At 38.3% G+C, this 20,489-nt stretch overlaps 1 protein-coding gene and 1 long non-coding RNA gene across 6 annotated transcripts in view; one reads left to right on the top strand and one right to left on the bottom strand.

Annotated features, from left to right (window-relative positions):
• Positions 1-1,332: 1,332 nt before the first annotated feature.
• On the bottom strand, positions 1,333-19,268 carry LOC108711449. Its single transcript, XR_001934903.2, has 3 exons — positions 18,810-19,268; positions 4,180-4,315; positions 1,333-2,444 (listed from the first exon to the last, which is right to left on the bottom strand). It is a non-coding gene; the product is annotated as an uncharacterized LOC108711449 (long non-coding RNA).
• Positions 18,267-20,489, top strand: part of znf710.L (zinc finger protein 710 L homeolog) — a 47,211-nt gene continuing 44,988 nt past the window's right edge. For 4 of the 5 annotated variants that reach the window (XM_041586837.1, XM_018253193.2, XM_041586838.1 and 1 more), the window contains exon 1: positions 18,267-18,698. The gene's annotated coding sequence lies outside the window, so the exon portion shown is untranslated. The remainder of the gene's footprint in view (positions 18,699-20,489) is intronic. The other variant, XM_018253195.2, reaches the window with a different exon arrangement.

Here is a 20,489-nt window from a genome sequence, read left to right as displayed (position 1 = left end):
CAGACCAAAAATGATAACCCTGGATAAATTCCTATAATGAATTAACAGTGATCATCATTAACAAATACTACTGCCAAACCCGGGGGCATATTTACTAAAGGGAAAATGTAAATCTGTCATATTTTCACCAAAAATAAAAGTTGACCACAACATCTGCAATTTACTAAAAGGAGAATACAAGTTAAATTTGGTGAAACTGTGCCCGTTCACTAATTGCAGTGCAGTACTGTGCATATTGACCAAATATGGTGCAAAATTGTGTATATTCACCAATATCTATAACTTGTTATGATGGGTTTGACAAAATGTTGGGCCACAAAAGTATCCTTATTATATGGGGTAAAGTTTGGGGAAGGGTGGCCTACGTGCCTCCCCCACCTCACATAGCCAAACACAGGCAACGCTGTACAAAAATATGGCATTTTGCCTTCTTAGTAGTAAATGAAAATCTGTAGTAAAATCTGTTTTTAAAACAAAGGTTCTATTATCTATAACTTGCTTTGATGGGTTTAAACAAAAAGCAGGCTTCAATTCAAAATGCTGAAGAACCTTTATTTTTGAACATCCACAATGTCATTTATAAAAAGACTGAAAATAACTAGGCACGGTGTTGTTCTCTGTTTAAATGTAGCACAGTTGGAATGTACAAATTTAGCACAGTCAGAGTATGTTCATTTGTAATAGCTCTCTGTTATGCAGCCAGTTTTCTACTCAAGGCAAACATTATCACCCAATCTGTCCTACTGCCCTAATTTTATACACTAGTCCTTTATGTGAAACACTATCAAAACCTTTGGCCAAATTGAAATATATCACATTATCTGCCTGATTCTGATTCAATTTAGTACTTGCTTCTTTAAAGATAGCTCGTTATTTTGGCATGACTGATTCTTCATAAAAGCACAAAGAATTGCTCTAATTAATTTATGGTATTTACTGTATCCCTAAATACATTTAAAGGGGTTGTTCACCTTTCAGATTATGTTTAGTATGATATAGAGAGTGATATTCTGAGACAATTTGCAATTGGTTTTCATTTTTTATTATTTGAGGTTTTTGAGTAATTTAGCATTTTATTCAGCAGTTCTTCAATTTGCAGTTTAAGCAATCTGGTAGCTAGGGTCCAAATTACCCTAGGAACCATGCATTTATTTGGTTAAGAGACTATGAATATGAATAGGAGAGGCCTGAATAAAAAGATGAATAATAAAGAGTAGCAATGATAATATATTTGTAGGCTTTGCTTTTTAGATGGGGTCAGTGACGCCCATTTGAAAGCTGGAAAGAGTCAGAAGAAAAAGGCAAATAACTATAAAAAATAAATAATGAAAACCAATTGAAAAGTTGCTTAGAATTGGCCATTCTATAGCATACTTAAAGTTACCTTAAAGGTGAACTACCCCTTTAATCTTATTTAACATATGTTGGTTGAGGAACTCCCTACATGACAGAATATTTTAAAATGCTGTTAGTAACTATTGTTTCCCCTTTTTAAAATGTGACTTTTTAGGCAGAAAATTGTAGCAAAGAGCAATATTTTTTTTTTCTTTGCTGAAGGGGACAGTGACTTCCACTTGAAAGAGGTAGAAGAGGAAGGCAAATAACTAGAAAAAAAAGAAACTATAAAGCATAAATAATGGAGACCAACTGCAAAGTTGCCAGGAACTTATTATTTTTCTATAATAATAAACAGTAGCTTGTACTTGATGGTAACTAAGCTGCATGAATCCATAATGATTGTAGAAACATACACAGTTTTTACCTCGGTCTGAAGATGAACAGACAGGTGTTGGTTCTCTGGTTGTGTCAGGCATAAGCTATTGCATATCTCCTTACATTTGAAAAAGAGGGGCAAAAAGATCAGGCGTGTTGTATCTTTTCTCATCTTAAATTGTTACAAAAGTATCTAAGTGCAGCTGGGCTCTCTGCCAAAAGCCTCTTTTTAATTACATTTCAGAAACTTTTGGGGTAATGTAATTAAAAGTCGCAAGCGTTATTTAAAACTTTGTGATGAAGTCTTTAATCAGTCAAAAAGGACACAAACATGGTTGCTATTGTTCGCAAGCCTCTTTGCGTAGGTTTTTGGCGCTAGAGAAACATATTACATTCCCTGCTTTTGTGTCTTTTTCTGGCTATTCCGTGCAGGAGATCAAAGAGAAACACAGGACATTTCAGTAACAATCCAGGACTGTCCTGCGACAAACGGGACAGCCCCAATCATTTAGGAGGCACATTCCCTCCTCAGATGAGATGCCACCCCCTGAAACTGTCTTCCTTTTTGAGCTGGTCCTAGAACCTGACAGCACAGTCTAAATAATTTTCTGGGATATGCAAGTTCCTTGCAGTTTAGCACTTTGTGGGCAGTGCAATTTAGCAGCAGGTAACCACAAATTTGATTGGTAGAGTCCACATTCTGCAGGATACTGAATCAGTCCTTGAGAGCTCTATGAAGGAAAAGAAGCAAAAATAAGAGATGAGTAAGAGATACCAAAGAGCTGTCTTGAAGGTTAGTCTATTTTCTTTAATTTTTACTTTATGCACCCTTTCTGCAAATTTTTAAGTAAAAATCCATCTATCGCATTAACACTGTTTCCCTCATCAGAGGTGTGGACTAACAGAACCTGCACCAGGACATGTCCTAAAATCCCATGTCATTTATGCACATAATAAGCGAGCTGGAGCATGCTCGCTCGAGCAGTGCATTTCTGGTGCACCTCTGGTAGGAGAAAAACTTTAAAAGAATCTAAGGGTACACCTACAATGACGATTTCCCCGCGATTGTGCCGGAACCGATGCTCTGTGCCAAAACGCAGGCGTCAAGTCGGATGCAACAGAAAACAAGGTAAGAAATACAAATGTCGGATGGTGTCGCAGAGTTCATCCGGCACTACACGACTGCCGGATGCAGGCGCAGCATGCAGTGGCTGCATCCGACAGTCGTGTCGCGGCAGACGAATGATGCGACACCATCTGATATTCCTGTTCTTACCATGTTTTCCGCTGCATCCGACTTTGCGCCTGCGTTTTGGAGCAGAGCGTCGGATCTGGCACAATCGCAGGGAAATCTTCCGTGTAGTTGTACCCTAAGGCACAACTGAACATGGTACAATTAGAAAAGCTCAGAGAGTAGCAAATAAATTCTATCATGTTCCTTCAAACTGAAAATATTAAATGTATTCTACCTACTGTTTATATAAATGATTATTTGATGCTCTTATATTAGTTGGGTTAAACAGCTCACTTTAATTATACAAATTATAGAGCAAATGTGGAAGGAAAATGTGTTTTCTCAAATCTCTTTTTTCTCATTTAAACCCACCCGTCCTAATTCCAAACTGGAGACAACTGCTGGAGTAAGGGAGTTGCTTGTTCATACGAATAAAAATGATTCTATTTCATGTAATTCCCACAATGCCAGAGAATGAGGTGGGTGCTCTGCTAAGAATAGTCTGAAGCTGCGCAATGGTCAGCTGGCTTCCTAGCAATTGCTGGGAGTATTCTTTATTCCCCCAGAAGGTTTCAAAGATCATTATTGTAAGTGCTATATGACATAGCTATAAGGCACTGTATTCCCTCAGGCATCTCTTATCTCATTCCAGTTTTAATTTCTCTGCCTATAGCTATTCATCTGTCTCTAAACTTCTCTATCTGTATATCTTCCTATTGTGTAAGAATCCACATATGCCTACAAGACACTCACTGCTGCTTTGGTTGATGACCACAGTCTGCTATATGTTTCCAATACTTTTATTTCCACAAAGTTTAAAATGATGTATAGTCAAGTCTATTATTGATTGTGTCACCTTAAAGGCTTGCAAAAAGATTGTTTGAATTGCTAGATTCATGGATGCCCAGAAGCAGTTTCAGAGTAGACTCTTACTTATGTTCTACTCTCCATGACTCTGCCAAAGGCCCACAAATGTTATCGGTATTTTTGTTTACAGTTCTTTACATGAAGTCCCTCCGAGAGAGTTTTTCCTTTAGTCTTATAACATCTACTAGTTTTCTTTACTCTTATTGTAAAGGCAGATCGACATGAGGATTCCTGTACAACACTGAAAAAATTGCTACAATGACTAAATGGTAAATAAAATATATTATTGCATAAATGTGCATTCTTAACAAATTCAAATAAAGCATAGTAACATAAAGCAAGACCATTTCTATGTTCATACATACTTGGTTTTGTTGAGTGAATAGTCCTTAAGGTGAATTGAGCAACTGTAACACTCTTCTTTTTATGACTATCCACCTTTTTCTTCAGTAGATGCCCTGAGGTACTTGGCTACTGCCAGGCCTTATCGACAGGAGATTCCTAATGCAACCATAAGGCAAGGCAAGAAAGATTAATTACATATTTCACAAGGTCCAAATGATGGCAGTTGTTATAAATTCAGAGCATAAATATGTTAAATAATGCAGTGGGTCTTTAAGGCTACCTTGCTATTTAGAGGAGAGGGAAGAGCACTTTGCAGTTTGATGCTACATTTACAGTTAGCATACACTAACAAAACATTAAAAAAACCCATCTTTTGCGTTTTGGTAGGAGGCTGGTGGCTATGCAGAGTTCCAGTCACTGTTTTCTTTTTACAGCTACTCCACACATGCAGAGATATATATATATATATATATATATATATATATATATATATATATATATATATATATATAGATATAGATATATATATATCTGTGTGTGAGGTTTAGTATGGAATTGTCCCTGACAAAACTAATGCAAACTGATGTAATGTGCAAGTATACATCTACCAGAATTAACCAGTGAAATGTATTGCCTTTCACCGATTGAGTTGGTGCATTCAGGGTGTAATTGAGTAATAGAGCGAGAAAATACAATACCCAGGACTACTGTAGGTAGAGGACAGAAGGCTAGGCATATGACACAGGTGAGATAAGGCCTGAAACCATAGACACAGGCCCCTTTATTGCACCCCTGAAGGCCAGCTGCAGGTAGAACAAAGGGATCCCTTGGATTTTGGTATTTATCTGCATTGGAACAATAACCACAAATGATTCCACTGCGGGATACAAGGATCCACCACGAAGGTGGGTTGTGCCCCCCAAAAAGTTAATGTACTGCTTATAATTGTGTGTGCGGCTCTGTTATAACTTACCATCTGCTCCTCTAGGTTCCCATTGACACTTCTGGGTTATTTGGGGTCAACTTGCTTTGGAAGGCCACATTCCTCTTGCCAGGCCCGGATTTGTGGAAAGGCCACCTAGGCCCGGGCCTAGGGCAGCAGGATTTTAGGGGGGCGGCATGCTGCCTAACCACACCCACATTAGTTGAAAAAAACTGGGGAATGCGCTGGAAATACAATCATTTTTTACATTTCCAGTGCGCCAATCTCCATTGCTCCAGTTCAGATGATGAAAATTTTAACAAGTAAAGGGAGGGGACAGGGGCGACGAACGGCAGTGGGCCTAGGGACGCCCACTATGTAAATCCGGCCCTGCCTCTTGCTTACATGATGACAGGGACTGTAGGATGCAGGTTGATTCCTTGATGCTCGCGTTGGCTAATATTGGGGTAGATGGTTATGGTGTGGGCCCCACTCCACAACAATGACAGCTGCAATGGAGGTAGGGGCCACCTCTTGCTATAAGGTAGGAGTGGCTTCTTCTCATTGAACCTCAAATTAAAAATGAATGTCAAAAACATTCTCAAATTTCAAGCAAACATGATATTAGAATTGAACACATGATCCAGAGAATTTGCTGCAGGTTAGGAACGGCTAGCTGCTATTTAAAGAGTTGGGTTCTGAAAGGATAAGAAATGTGTACAGATGTGGTTCTGGAAAATAAAAATCAATTTTGGCAAGAGTATTTTGTTTCAAAATGGGTTGCTAAAAGAGATGGAGAAAGAGAGGTAAATGGTATTAAGAACATTGAGGGAAGTATGAAGTTTATATTTGGAACAATAAAAATATTTTTTTAAAAATGTATATAGGTTACCGTAAAATCACCACACTTTAGTGTTGGAACCTTAAAGGAGAACTAAAGTTTAACTAAAGGAGTAGGCTATAAATGTTGTTCATTATGTTTTGGCTTCTGTACCAGACCAAGGCAACCACGGCCCTTTAGCAGTAACGATCTATGCCTCCAAAGATGCCCCATTAGCTCCCCATTTTTTTGCTGATTCACTGCACGTGCTCTGTGCTGCTGTCACTTACTGAGCTTAGGGATCAACTCAAAATATACAGTACATATAGACTAGAAATGTCACAATATAAGGTTGATTAGTAATTAATACAGATAATTACTACATTACAGCACACAAAGCAGTGCAACTAACATCAGAATTTAATAATCAGCCCTGTAGCATCATCTTATATTACAGACAAATCTCATTTTCTGCTTAATAATTTACAATGACTCCTACGCTTAGCTTCTCAACAGCTGCTCAGAGCCCACTGAGCATGTGAGTGTCACAGACAATTTCCAAGATGGTGGCCCCCTGTGACAAGTTTGAAGTCCTGGATCATTGCTGCTACTGACAAGCTAAACCTTCAGGATGGTGCAATAAGTTCAGTATATAAAATATGGTATTTTTATCCATTTGAATTTTTAGGGTTTAGTTCTCCTTTAAAAGGAAAAAGTTCTCAGCCTCTAATTGAAAGAAAATACATATTTCAAGAAAAAAAAGTTTTACATATACATGATACAACTTGAATACTATAGTCATCAAGAATGATCCCCTTAGGAGTGTCTGCTAACAAAAAAACAAATATCAACAAGCTATTACAATTTTAGACAACCCCAAAATTTACATTGAGACTTAAGTGTTGTTGCCTCATGATCCAGTCTACTGACGTGTGCACAGGCTGTCCATTTTGGTTTATTATCCAAGACCGAGAAACCACCAAAAATTGAATATATATTTAGATATATATATTTTAAAAATAATGTAGACTACTTATAAGTATTCCCCTTACACCATCTAACAATTTGGGCATATGTTACAATGTCATACCATCATGAGACTAACCATGAAGACGATTTAAGACAATATTTAAATGATGTAGCAGATTGAATTGATTTTGGAGGCAGTAAATTAAGTTATATGAAGAAATATTTTTTTTTACAAATATTATTTATCACAAGGATGAACTAATTCACATGAAGAACTTGGCTACTCCTACACCTCCTACTAAGCAGATAACTCTGGGGAGGATGCATCAGAGCTAGTGCTTGTGGAGGAGTGCCATAAAATGTTTATTTATTTTAATAAGGGGTTCCCCCTTGGTGTTAATTGGCAACAAAAGTTAAAGGGATACTGTCATGGGAAAAAAAACATTTTTTCAAAATGAATCAGTTAATAGTGCTGCTCCAGCAGAATTCTGCACTGAAATCCATTTCTCAAAAGAGCAAACAGATTTTTTTATATTCAATTTTGAAATCAGACATGGGGGCTAGACATATTGTCAATTTCCCAGCTGCCCCAAGTCATGTGACTTGTGCTCTGATAAACTTCAATCACTCTTTACTGCTGTACTGCAAGTTGGAGTGATATCGCCCCCTCCCTTTTCCCCCCCAGCAGACAAACAAAAGAACAATGGGAAGGTAACCAGATAACAGCTCCCTAACACAAGATAACTGCTACCTGGTATATCAGGCAACACTCAGTAGTAAAAACCCATGTCTCACTGAGACACATTCAGTTACATTGAGAAGGAAAAACAGCAGCCTGCCAGAAAGCATTTCTCTCCAGCAGCTGGGAAATTGACAAAATGTCTAGCCCCATGTCAGATTTCAAAATTGAATATAAAAAAATCTGTTTGCTCTTTTGAGAAATGGATTTCAGTGCAGAAGTCTGCTGGACTAGCACTGTTAACTGATGTGTTTTGAAAAAAACATGTTTTCCGATGACAGGATCCCTTTAAGTTTTAATTTTGCACAATTTAATTCCCAATCTATGCTTTAGAAATCTCCTCTACTTTGCTTATTTGGTCTCTTGCTTGCACTTCCAGGGCTGTAATAAATGATTCCTATTTCCTGATCTAGAATGTCACCTGGCCAACTTAGTGTGTAATTTTGAAGTCTATTTTTAATGGCTGTGGTCTTTACAAATGGGTGTGGCATAACAAAATGTTGATGGCATGCAATATTGCTTTGGCATTGCTTTAAAAGTGGGTTGTCTAAAAATAAGCAGCATTGCTTAAATAATTGCTGTGCATATTTCGGCATTCTGCTTATTTTGAGCCACTTCAACAACTGATTACCATTGTAGTGTGGCCCATAGCTGGGTATGGACAGAATTTGCTGTGGCATGCGGTATTCCCTTAGTTGCCTAATTTGAAGAAAAAGTCAGAGGTTCACTTAATCTGTCCCTGTTAAATAGGCATGGTAAAAAAGCTGAGAAACAAATAAAATAAAATAGAAATGTTAGTAAACAATTTTAAAGTCACATGACTTGGGGCAGCTGGGAAATTGACAATATGTCTAGCTCCATGTCAGATTTCAAAATTGAATATAAAAAATGAGAAATGAATTTTAGTGCAGAATTCTGCTGGAGCAGCACTATTAACTGATTCATTTAGAGAAAAATTTTTTTTCCCATTACAGTATCCCTTTAATCTGTCCATGTTAAATAGGCATGGTAAAATAGCTGAGAAACAACTAAAATAAAATAGAAATGTTAGTAAACAATTTTAAAGAACTCTTGTGTGTCCAAAATGGTTGCACAATTAATTTCTAGGAGCAAAGACAACACAAACAAAATTCAGTTTTTACAAATATTTTTCAATATTAAAAAGAAATCACAGCCTCATGCTGCTGGAAGTTTATAAGACAAGTAACAAGTAATGTTACGGGAAAAGGCAAGGTGTATTAAGAATTACAATTTGAAAATAATGTTAGCATACAACAAGTTTACCAGATTCCAAATGTTTTTTTAATGTTAAATTCTTTTCACGGTAGCTGAATTGGCGCCAGTGTCTATACCGAAACATGATAACTGTATCTTTTTCCTCCCATCTTTCAAGATGTGACATCCCTCTTCTATCTGATGCTCAAGGCAGTGAGGAAGTTCACTTAAAACAGATCGGATTACCTTTGGGTTTGAGGAAAGTCCTCTTAATTTGTAGAAATGATCTTAGTTTTTGGAATTCTACTTATTTGTAGATATATATACTTTTATACTTTTGATCCTTCCATTTTTTGCTTTATTTTGTTAGAATATATTTAGCACACTGTAAATCAAATCAATATATTGCCATTGAGTGAAATAGCAGAAAAAAAGAAATGAAAGCTAAAGAATCTTACTGAAGCAAAGACCACACACCAAAATGAAGTCATGCAAAGTGCCTTTTACTAAGATAGTGTTATGCAAAAGCTAAATTGTTATGAAACACTATTATCCTAAACTTGTGACTAGTAGCCCAAAATAGTATCATGTTCAATAAATATACACATTTATACACTGTGATTTCATAACTGAATTAAATCCAGAAGAAAGACTTTCCACTTTTGTTGTTGAAAAAATGTCCTCTAGGCAACCATGTGATGGTGGCGTAAATATCAATTCTCCAATTGTTACCATCTAACATCCATTGTGGAAACTTTTTCAACCATGTTTTTTTAAGACAATGAAAAATGCTTACTGCTGCTTCAGGAAGCTGTTAGCTATAACAATGAAGGGGAGCAGGAAGTGAGAAGCTAAGGAAAAGGTCTTCTCAGTCTCTTAAAGCATCCTGTGCAATATCAGATATCTTAATATACAATAACTTAAGTTTGCATGATCTCCATTAGTTATGCAATAATATTGTTATCATTGGCTCACACTCACATGTGAACAATATAAAGTTACAGCTATGCAGTGCTTCAGCTGTTGCTAAACTGCAGCTCACAGAATTCTCTGGCAGACTACATCACTGCTGGAAAATCATATTATGAGGAATAATATATCCACTAATTTACACAGACAGTAATCTTATAAAAAAGAGTGCAACATTTAATGCTCAAGCAGCCTCTGATAGCTGACAGTTCTGAGAAGCAAAGGTTCCTTAAATTATATGGCTACACATAGAAAATCCCTGACAGAAGAAGTTACCCCCAAATCCTTTAAACTGTATGAAAGCATAATAGTCCAAAAAGGCAGAGTACCTAACTTGAAATATGGACTCAAATTAGAAGTAAACCGTGCCCCCTTTGTACTAATTTTACTATTACCTGGGCATAAAAGAAAAAAAACATGTTAAATGTCAGCACCTCTGAGTTCTGTATAGCCCCTCAATCTAGGGCTCTTTTGCAGTTATGTATATTTAACCCTTTCTTAGCTCTACTGCCTAAATAAAGCTGCTCTCTGTTACATTTACAACCATTTCTCTTGCAAAGGGTGGAGTAGGGGTTCAGAGGAGGCTGAACTGTAATTTTCTCTTGGTGAGCAGAAGGGGGGCTGTTGTGGTTTGTGAGCATCTGTTGTTGGGTGAGTGACAGTGGTAGCGAGTGGGAGCTGGGACCAGACATACCTGCCTTGGGTACCAGTACCTCTTGGCCCAGATCTGGGTTTGCTACCACTGTCTTGGGCCCAGAGTGCTCCAAAGATTTACATGCAGAATTTCCCGCATGTCCCTACACTTGGTGAGTTCCTCCAGAAGAACTACCCCACACTAGATCTCCTCTTTGAAGCACATAACAGTTTCCTCTAGCTGCCCTTCTCACCACTCTAAACCTGTTGCTACTACAGGTCCTGCTTTTCTCAGTGTACACCTAGTTCATGGGGTTCCTTTTCCCAACTTTCAATTTTCTTTGGGCCAGTGGAATGACTTGAATGAGCCAGGCCCCCAATAGAAAGAGCTGGACAGGGGCATATTGCCATATTGCAGGCTCCATGGTCTTGGTCACCCCTAGGGTCATTGGATCTGCTGTATGGTAGTTATGCAACTGCTAAGGGCACTAAGTTTAATGTTTATTACTGTTATTCTGCTGTGAACTGTTTCCATCCCCATTTGTTTTGTGTTTTAATCACCTGACCGAGGATGCTGTGAGCTAAATACAGAATCAGAGGGCTGCAATTTAATCATCCCTTAAGAGCTTCATAAGCTATGTGCAAATGAATCTGCTAATGAAGACTGTGGTTTGTTTCTGAATCATTTCCTTACTTCTGCACATATGAATAAAGGTGAACATATTTATACTTTCACTATAGAGTAACAAGTTGCATATTCCTTATTAAAAGATTGTAAAGGTTACAGAGCAGGGCCCTCTTTACCTTATCCGTTCTATTTTTATATGTAATCCGTATATTTAATGTAAACATTCATCCTTTGTGCAGCACTGCAGAATATGTTTGTGCTTTATACATGTTCCACAGGGAAGTGGAAACCATATTTTTTGTCCAGTATAAATCCATAACCTAGATGGCAGCAGAGAACAGATGGAATGATTTTACTTCAGGCAATGAAGGTTCATACAACCTAGCCTTTATACATAAGCCAGCTGTGGTATTTGGCATCACCTGAGAAATTTAAAGTTACATGTCAAGAAACAGAACCACTCTGCTGGAAAGTTCATCAATACTATGGAATGCTATAATGTGTCAATTAAATTGACACATTGTCAAATATAATGTATAAGAAAAGTACTTGTATGTGTGTATATATACATATTCTTTTTTTTTTTAAAGTGGGTAAAAGCATACAGATGAATGCAAGCATGGCAGGGTTGCCTAGGATACCAGGGCACCTTGCTTTGGCACTGTAATCAGGCTTAACTTCTACCCATCTGCTGTCACTTGACCACCCAAGTGGCCACAGGGGTTACATCCTCTTCCTTGATGTTCTGTGTGTTTCTCCCCATGGAAATTCTCACTGCTGCAGGTGAGCTGTGATTCTGTGCACCATATGTTATCTGCGGTTACTGAAACCCATTGTCATGCCACTGGAAGGCACCATGTTGTAAGCTTTCAGTCAGTGTACACAATATTTTATTTTTTCCCTCATTCAGCTACTTTAATATTATTATTATTAATATTTAGTATACTACAGTTTAGTCTACCCCAGGGCCGCTCATGCCATGAGGCAAGATGAGAACCTTGCCTCAGGCGGCATGGAGCGGCCAGTTACCAGGGGTGGCAAAAAGCCGAATTTCCATTTTTAACATGGAAATTCAGCTCTGCTAGTGCAGCAAGAACAATATCGCTCACTGCACTAGTGATGCAGCACCCCCTGGCCCCGCATCGACACTAAGGGGCAGATTTAATAAGGGTCGAAGTGAAAACTAGAATTAGAAGTTTCGCTTTTTTTTTTTTTTTTTGATCAAAACTCTCAAATTCGAATTGTGACTTATCCAAACTTGATTCGAGTTTTAATTAAAATTTCAAGATTTATCATACTCTGGCTCTTTAAGAACTCAAATTCGACTATTCGGCACCTTAAACCTGACAAATTGCTGCATAAGTCAATGGGAGAGGTGCAGTTACAAATTAGAAGATGTTTGTAGCCTTCCTGAAATTCGAATTCGAATCAAATTTGATTTGAGTTTTCGGGTCAATTCAATTTGTCTGAGCTGAGGAAAATGCAATTTTATTAATAAATTCCAATTGGCGGATTTAGAATTTATGGGAGTTTTAAAAAACTCACACCAAAACGCTGGTCTACGCTGAGCAACTTCTCAGTAAATCTTATTGTTTTTAGTAGCTTTCTTAAAGCTAAATCTTTTCCTTTTGTAGCTTAAAATGCATTTTGGTTGTTAGGATAACTAATCCTGGAAACCAATAAATCACTACAATAAAGGCTACATTGTATAAATGTAAATCATTCATAACTGCCAAAAAACTATTAGCATTTCCGCCTTGAAACACAGGGGTCCAAAGTTTGATTCCAGTAAGGGCATTATCTGCAAGAAGATGTATGTTCTCCTTGTGCTTAAACTCCTAAACTTCCTAAACTCCAAAAACATACAGGCATGCTAATTTGTGCTTGAGTAAACTGACCCTAATGTCAGTGAATGTAATATGGACCTGAGTAAACTGACCCTAATGTCAGTGAATGTACTAGGGACCTTAGATTGTAAGCTCCACTGGGGCAGGGACTGATGATGTATAATATCTATAAAGAACTGCAGAATATGTTGATATATGAATAATAGACAGAAGCATCCTCTGTGGACTGCAATAAAACCCGAACATTCTGGATAATAGGTCCATACCTGTACAAACATATTTTGTTTTTTGTGAATGTAACTAAATACACTTGGAATACAGAAGCAACTGGTACAATGTAGATGATAGATCATTAGATAAAAAGATATGGCTGCGTGGTGAATTTTTCATGAATCTTTTGCAGTGCGAGTAGAGATAATAGTGAGTACATTCATGACTTCCTAGAACTCATTAGTTGTCAGACCAGAATATAAGTAGTGAACTAAAGGTTGCATCATACAGCCTGCTGTAAATGACACAGGCAATATAAAAGCTATCACTTGCTGAACCATTTACACTGGTGTGGAGCTTTGCTTGGGAAAACTTTGGGAAGAATGCTTATTTCATTCTACTGGATAATCCTGGAATCCCATTGTAAAGGGATACTGTCATGGGAAAAAAAGTTTTATCAAAACGCATCAGTTAATAGTGCTGCTCCAGCAGAATTCTGCACTGAAATCTGTTTCTCAAAAAAGCAAACAGATTTTTGTTTTTATATTTAATTTTGAAATCTGACATGGAGCTAGACATATTATCAGTTTTCCATCTGCCCCCAGTCAAGTAACTTCTGCTCTGATAAACTTCAGTCAGTCTTTACTACTGTACTGCAAGTTGGAGTGATATCAACCCTCCCCCCACCAGAAGCCTAAAGCTGGCAATAGATGCAAAGATCCGATCGTACTTTCCCATCTCCCGACCTGCCACTAACCATTCCGATCAAATAAAGTACAAAAGAACAGATCAGCCAATGTTCTGCCCCTGACAGCAATCATAAGAAAGTTAAGACCGACCAAAACTAGTGGCAGTTCCTTCTGAAAATCGTATGATCGGCAATAAATGCAGAGATATTATCGGCAGCCGACAGAAATCTTTTAACCTGTCCGATCGACCAAACGACTGATCTCCGCCAGACGAAAAATGTTGTGACTCTCCACACATGGTCCGAAAATTGTATGAATCCTCGATTCATACGATCCGATCTTTGCGTCTATGGCCAGTTAACAACAGAACAATGGGAAGGTAACCAGATAGTAGCTCTCTAACACAAGATAACAGCTGCCTGGTAGATATAAGAACAGCACTCAATATTAAAATCCAGGTCCCACTGCGACACATTCAGTTACATTGAGTAGGAGAAATAGCAGCCTGCCAGAAAGCAGTTCCATCCTAAAGTGCAGGCTCTTTCTGAAAACACATGACCAGGCAAAATGACCTGAGATGGCGCCTACACACCAATATTACAACTAAAAAAATACACTTGTTGGTTCAGTGTTATTTAGAAATAAAAACTACATCATAAAAATGACATAACAAAATCCCTTTAAAGGTGCATTTAGATTTTAAACTATTGGAAGCAGGACCCTCTGATCCTCTTTTTATTCTGTAACCCGCTGTTAAATGCAATTGCAAGACCCGATTGTCATAAACTCACATAGAGTGTCGCATTACTTGCTAGCACCATTTTAATAAATGATGATGCATTACAGTGAGACCCCACTGCTGAACTACAGAAAACAAAGTTGAAGTCTATTAAACACATCAGCAGCCAGAGGTTATCTATCATTGTTAGGACTATGGCCCACATGGCATTTTGAATATTGCTACTTGTGGTGATCAAAACCCTGGCCAGCCAAATCACTTCCCATTAACTTAGCACAAACTATTAGTATTTGAAAACTTGCCAGTAAGCAACAACATTTTGACCACAATTAGGGGTGGTCAAAACACTCAGCATGCCACAGCCCTTATAAGCCCAGTGAGACTTAGCACAAGCTTTCAGAGCAATTTTACAACATTAGTACAATAGGAAAATCATGGCACATTACAAGTACACAAAAACATGTTTGAATGTGATGAATTTGAATTTATATGCTTTAATATTGCTTCAAGGCTATAATCAAGACAAGTTCTGGTTGGAATAACTAAAAATATATATTTTCATTGGGAATGCTGGATATGAATATATATTGTTGCTGATTCATCTCTGTTTCTTGGAGACATGACAATGTTATATATCTTGGTTAAAATAATCTAAGGCTGATACAGTCAGTAGTCAAATGACATGGACCTTAAAAGTCCGATTTGTTCACAAATTTCCTATTTGTGTGCCAAATTATTTTGCGTTTTGAGTTTCCTAAACACCAAAATTTTCATTCATACTGTGGATAAATAATGTTTATATACACAATAATGTCAGTAGGTGGCCTTCTCATGCAATTCCCAAAAGACAATGGGGGTTATGTATTAAAAAGGTGGTTCGCCTTTAAAGTTACTTTTAGTGTGTTATAGAATGGCCAATTGTAAGCAACTTTTCAATTGGTCTTCATTATTTATTTATTTTTAGTTTTTTAGTTATTTACCTTTTTATTTGGATTCTGCTCAGCTTTCAAAAGTCATCTAAAAACAAATGCTCTGTATAGCTATACATTTATTATTATTGCTACTTTTTATTACTGATCTTTTTATTCAGGTCCTCTCCTATTCACATTCCAGTCTCTTATTTAAATCAGTCCATGGTTGTTATGCTAATTTGGACCCTAGCCAATTGCTACAATTGCTAAATAACTCAGAAACCACAAATAACAAAAAATGATTATCACTCTCTACATTATACTAAAAGTTAATTTAAAGGTGAACAACCCATTTAACAGACTTTAGCAGAATAAGATGCTGATATTGGTGCTTTAGACCAATTTGACAGTTTATCTGCCCGTGTGTGGGCTTCTGACTGTTCTCCCTGATTGATATCAGGCCAAAAATCGGCCCGATATCGATCGGGCAGGTTTGATTTTACCTGAGATGGAGAACTGCATCTGCTAGTTGATGCGGTACTATGACTCGTCTGCGCCCATTTCCTTCATTATAATCCGATCGTTTGGCCCCAAATTATCAGATTAACCCTATATTGCCCTGCCTTTGGTGGGCATATCGGGTTAAGATCCGCTCGTTTGGCAACCTCGCCAAACAAGGGGATCTTATATTGTATGACCATCCTTAGTTTGCCCAGGAGCAGTAACCCATAGCAACCAATCAGCAGGAAGCATTTGCTGGTTACCATTGGTTGCATATGAAAGATGACATATGGATGCATGGGGCAACTGGAGATCACTACATGTGCCATAATCCTCAAATTCGAATGTCTTCACACATCTGGTAGGCGCAGAAATCTACAACAAAGTCTCTAAATCCTGGGCTTGCTGTCCAACCACAGTCAGTTACGATTCATGGTTACGCCATGAAAACAGAACTGTTTTTGTATAGCTGTATAAATAAAAAAACCATTAATGTATGTACTTCTATTTGGCTCTTCTCATTTCTTAAGTATTCATTTATAAAGTGATATGGCAATTGAGTGGAAATGAAGGAATGAAAAAAAATTAACGTCCCTTTGTACAACTAAAAAATCGCATGAATAAACAAACGTCTAGGTGTGTATGACTCTACTGTTTTATCATGAAGCACCCTATATTTAGCGTCATTGGTATTTAGGGATGTTGGATTATTTGGATTTTCCCACAGTAAATTTCTGTGGATTACTTCCTATTACTGTCAATGTGCATTTTCTTATGAGTGCAAGCTCTCTAACCATAGTTACTTTTATGAGCCACATACTGTGCACATCCCAAGGGCAACAACAGAGGGAGATTGACAACCAGAAAATTTGCAGAGACCCAATGGTAATCTGTTGCTATTCTTTTCCCCCAAAAAAGATGGCATCTGATTTAAAGGAAAACTTTACCCCCAAAGTGAATACTGAAGCAACAGTTTATATCATATTAAATGGCATATTAAAGAATCTTACAAAACTGAAACATACATATTAGTAAATATTGCCCTTTCACACTGCACTTTTACCTTGAGCCACAATTTTGTGATCATCTGTGTAAACCCTCAGTGATCACCTGACCAAAAATAATACAGCTTTAACTGTAACATGAAGAAGTGTAGACGCCCAAGACAGAACTTTGTCCCTTAATTGGCTCATGTGACCTAACATGTATGGCTTGTTTAGGATTACCCAATGGCACATACTATTGAAAAAGTATATTATTACGAAAATGGTTTATGTACATGAAACAAGGTGTTACATATGAGCTGTTTTATGCAATATATTTTATATAGAAACCTACATTGTTTGGGGGTATAGTTTACTTTCATGGTAAAGAAGATGCAGCAAATTGTTTTCCCCCCAAAAAGATGGCATCTCATTAACAGTTGTCTCATGGGGATGGACATGTGGCTGTTGTGAGATACATACTTTGCCTCAAAAAGATGGCACCACATTTAACAATTTGTCTCATGGAGATGGTGGTATGACTGCTGTGCTGTATATTCAGTGCACCCAAAAGAATGGCATTGCATTAGCAATTTGGATGGAGGTGTGGCTGCTGTGTGGTGCATACTTTTCCCCAAAAAAAATTGCATCGTCTCATGGAGGTGTGGCACCTAAAAAAGATGGCACCTTACTTAACACTTTAAAATGATGCATAACTGATATCATGGGAACGGAGGTGTGACTGTTGTGTTGTACATTCTTTGTCCCAACAAGATGGATAGTTCAATATATAAATGCAGTGCTCTGTGAGCTGCCTGTGGGTATTTAGCCTTAAAGTTAGGTTTCCATTAAAGAACAACCAGCAGCTTTCTAATGAAAACCTTGGGTGTTGGTGTGTATGGGCGAGTTAGGGGAAAAATAAATTAGAAGAAATATAAGAAGTGCTAGTTCAGGCAACAATGTATATGACTGAAAAATCTCTATAAAGCATGGGAGAGCATAATTTCACTATATAATTGAAATGACAGTAATACACTATTTTATATCAGAATTACAAATGAAAAAAAAGCCTGTTTAGCTAACCCTTTCATTATAAAATGATTATGCCAATCCTGAGCTTACACTTGTCACAGCAAAGGAAATTCATCTAGAAGTTCTGTTTGGAACTAACTAGAATTCAACATCTTTGCATAGTAATAGGCTGGGGGGAAGAAATCTGACCTTTAAAACAAAAGCTGCAACCAAAACTCTGAAAAAGGGGGAAGAGAAAAGGAGGAAGAAAAACAGAAAGAATAGAAAAAAAGCTTCTGCTTTTAATGAGGCTGGTAGAGTTTCAAAGGGAAAAAAAATCCCCAGTCTTTGGTTAGATTAGAGAGAAAGAAAACTTGGTGGAGGAGGGGAGGAAGTGAGAAAACAAAAGATAGATAGAGGGCTGATGGGTGGGTGCTTTTCTCTCTATCTCTTTCAGTTCTTTCCCTCTGTCTCTCTCTCTCTCTCTCTTTCACAGACACAGAGAAAGCAGGGTTAGGAGGAGCTGTTTTGCATCCATTCACGTCAGCCGTGCCTCATTCCCTTCTTCCTTCCTGCTAAAGAAAGACAGAAAGCTGAGAGGGAGAGAAAGAAAGATAAGAGAGCGCAGTAGAACAGAAACTGCCTGCCTAGTGTTTGTCTTTTACTCTGCACCCCCCACCCTGGAAACAGGCAAATACCCTGCTACTCCCTGCCTGACCTGGAGCCTGGATCCTCCTGCACTTCACCTTCAGGGTAAGTAACACTTTTTCTTTTACCCTGTTTATTTCCTTTTATCCCAATGCAGAAGTGTCTCCAAACACAGAATGTTCAGCCTCCCCCGTATTCCCCATTGATGGTACCTACACCCCCTAGGAAGGTTCGGCAGGAGGACCTGGCCATTGCCTTGCACAGGGGTGGGGAGTGTCGGTCGCAGTCTTCTCTTTCACTTCCACATTCACTTGTGTCACAGAGAGATAGAGGGAAGAGATGGCGTCTGGAGGGGGTAGGGAGAGGAGAATGGAGAGAAGGAGAAAAGAAGGAGGGAAAGACAACCTAAGAAAGGTGAAGGTGGGAGCTGCCCCATTAAACATGATGAGTGCACGTGTTTCTTTCTCCCTCTATCCCGTGTGCATTCATTCCGTGACTGCAAGTTCCCCCCACCCTTCGGCTTCATTAGGATGTTGCAAACTTTATCCTGCCTTTGACTGGCGCTTAATTCTCTCAAGACCCAAGTCAATGTCACTGAGTGTTCGGTTGCCCGGGGATGCGAACCTTTCCATGACACAATTTCTGCTGAAGTGGGGTTTTCAGTCTTTTAGTCCCCCCCCCCCCCAATCCGTAGCAGCCCTTGCCTTAAAGAAACGATGTTGTTGTAATTAGTCCGAAGAGAAACTGGACGTATCCCTTGTGCTTGTGCTGGATGTGCAGCTGTTGTTGGCTACAGGTTGGGAAACATTCTATGTTGCATACAGGGTTGCCAGGTCTAATTTTCAAAACCAGCCCAAGTCAGCTACAACACCAGCCCAAAACTAACCAAGAGGCACTTCAAAAGTAGCCCAAAATAACATGTGAAGTGAAAAAAAAAAAGTCTAAAAAATAAATGAATATATGTGAAAATATGCCTTTTTCAATTTTCACTGATTTGCACATTTTTCCGTGAAGCGAAATGGGAAATATTTGCCCCTTTCACCAGGGGCGTAACTACAGAGGGGGTATAGGGGCCCAAATACATATACAATTTCAATAATTGGTAAAACAATTCAACCTCTAGACATTTTGGTGGCCAGCAGATTTTTGCCCCAAAATTATCTAAGAATTGAGGAAAGTCACCAGAAAATGCAAAAATACTGAGCCCAAAATATGGTAACTACCAACTTCTACACAAGTCAGTCCCATTGCATGCTGGATATTGTAGTCTTACATTAAACTTAGCAGTCGGCAAATTATTAAACTACATTACCCAACATGCATTGGGAGATGCAGGCTTGGCACATTATGGCAAGAATAAACTTTGGCTGGATTCCAAAGTAAAAACCAGCCAAAGGCCCAAAAAGTAGCCCGAATCCATACCCTGGCTAGTTTGTATTTTCAAAACCCGCCTGAATTAGTAGCCCAGTTTGGCTGGAAATCAGCCAACCTGGCAATCCTGTGTGCAAACTGGCCTGCAGCCCTCCTCCTGCTATTGGCTGTCATTCTGGGAGTTGTAGTGCAACAGCTAGAAGGGACAGGTTGGCTATATCTGGGACACTTTCTGGCTGGTGTTATGTTATGTGGCTTACACTGAATGGGCTAATTGCTCAACTAAACAGTAAACTATAAATAAAGCACTACTTTGCCTGGCACCTCCTATTTTACTTACTCACCCAGTGCCATTAACCTGTTACTGACTAGCATGTGCTCTGAAAGGCTGGGTTATACTCATATTAATGATGAAATGGCATCCAGCGTTGGCCACTGCTGCTCAATGGGGTGCTGTGCCTAGTAATGATGTCTGAGATAACCCATCAAATTCAACAGTAAACTTTCCACTGGCCATAGACGTGC

The sequence above is a fragment of the Xenopus laevis genome, chromosome 3L (assembly GCF_017654675.1).
Source record: "Xenopus laevis strain J_2021 chromosome 3L, Xenopus_laevis_v10.1, whole genome shotgun sequence".
In the NCBI taxonomy this organism is placed as follows: Eukaryota; Metazoa; Chordata; class Amphibia; order Anura; family Pipidae; genus Xenopus; species Xenopus laevis.
Note: the sequence above shows the minus strand (reverse complement) of the source record. Positions and strands in the feature narration are given on the sequence as shown.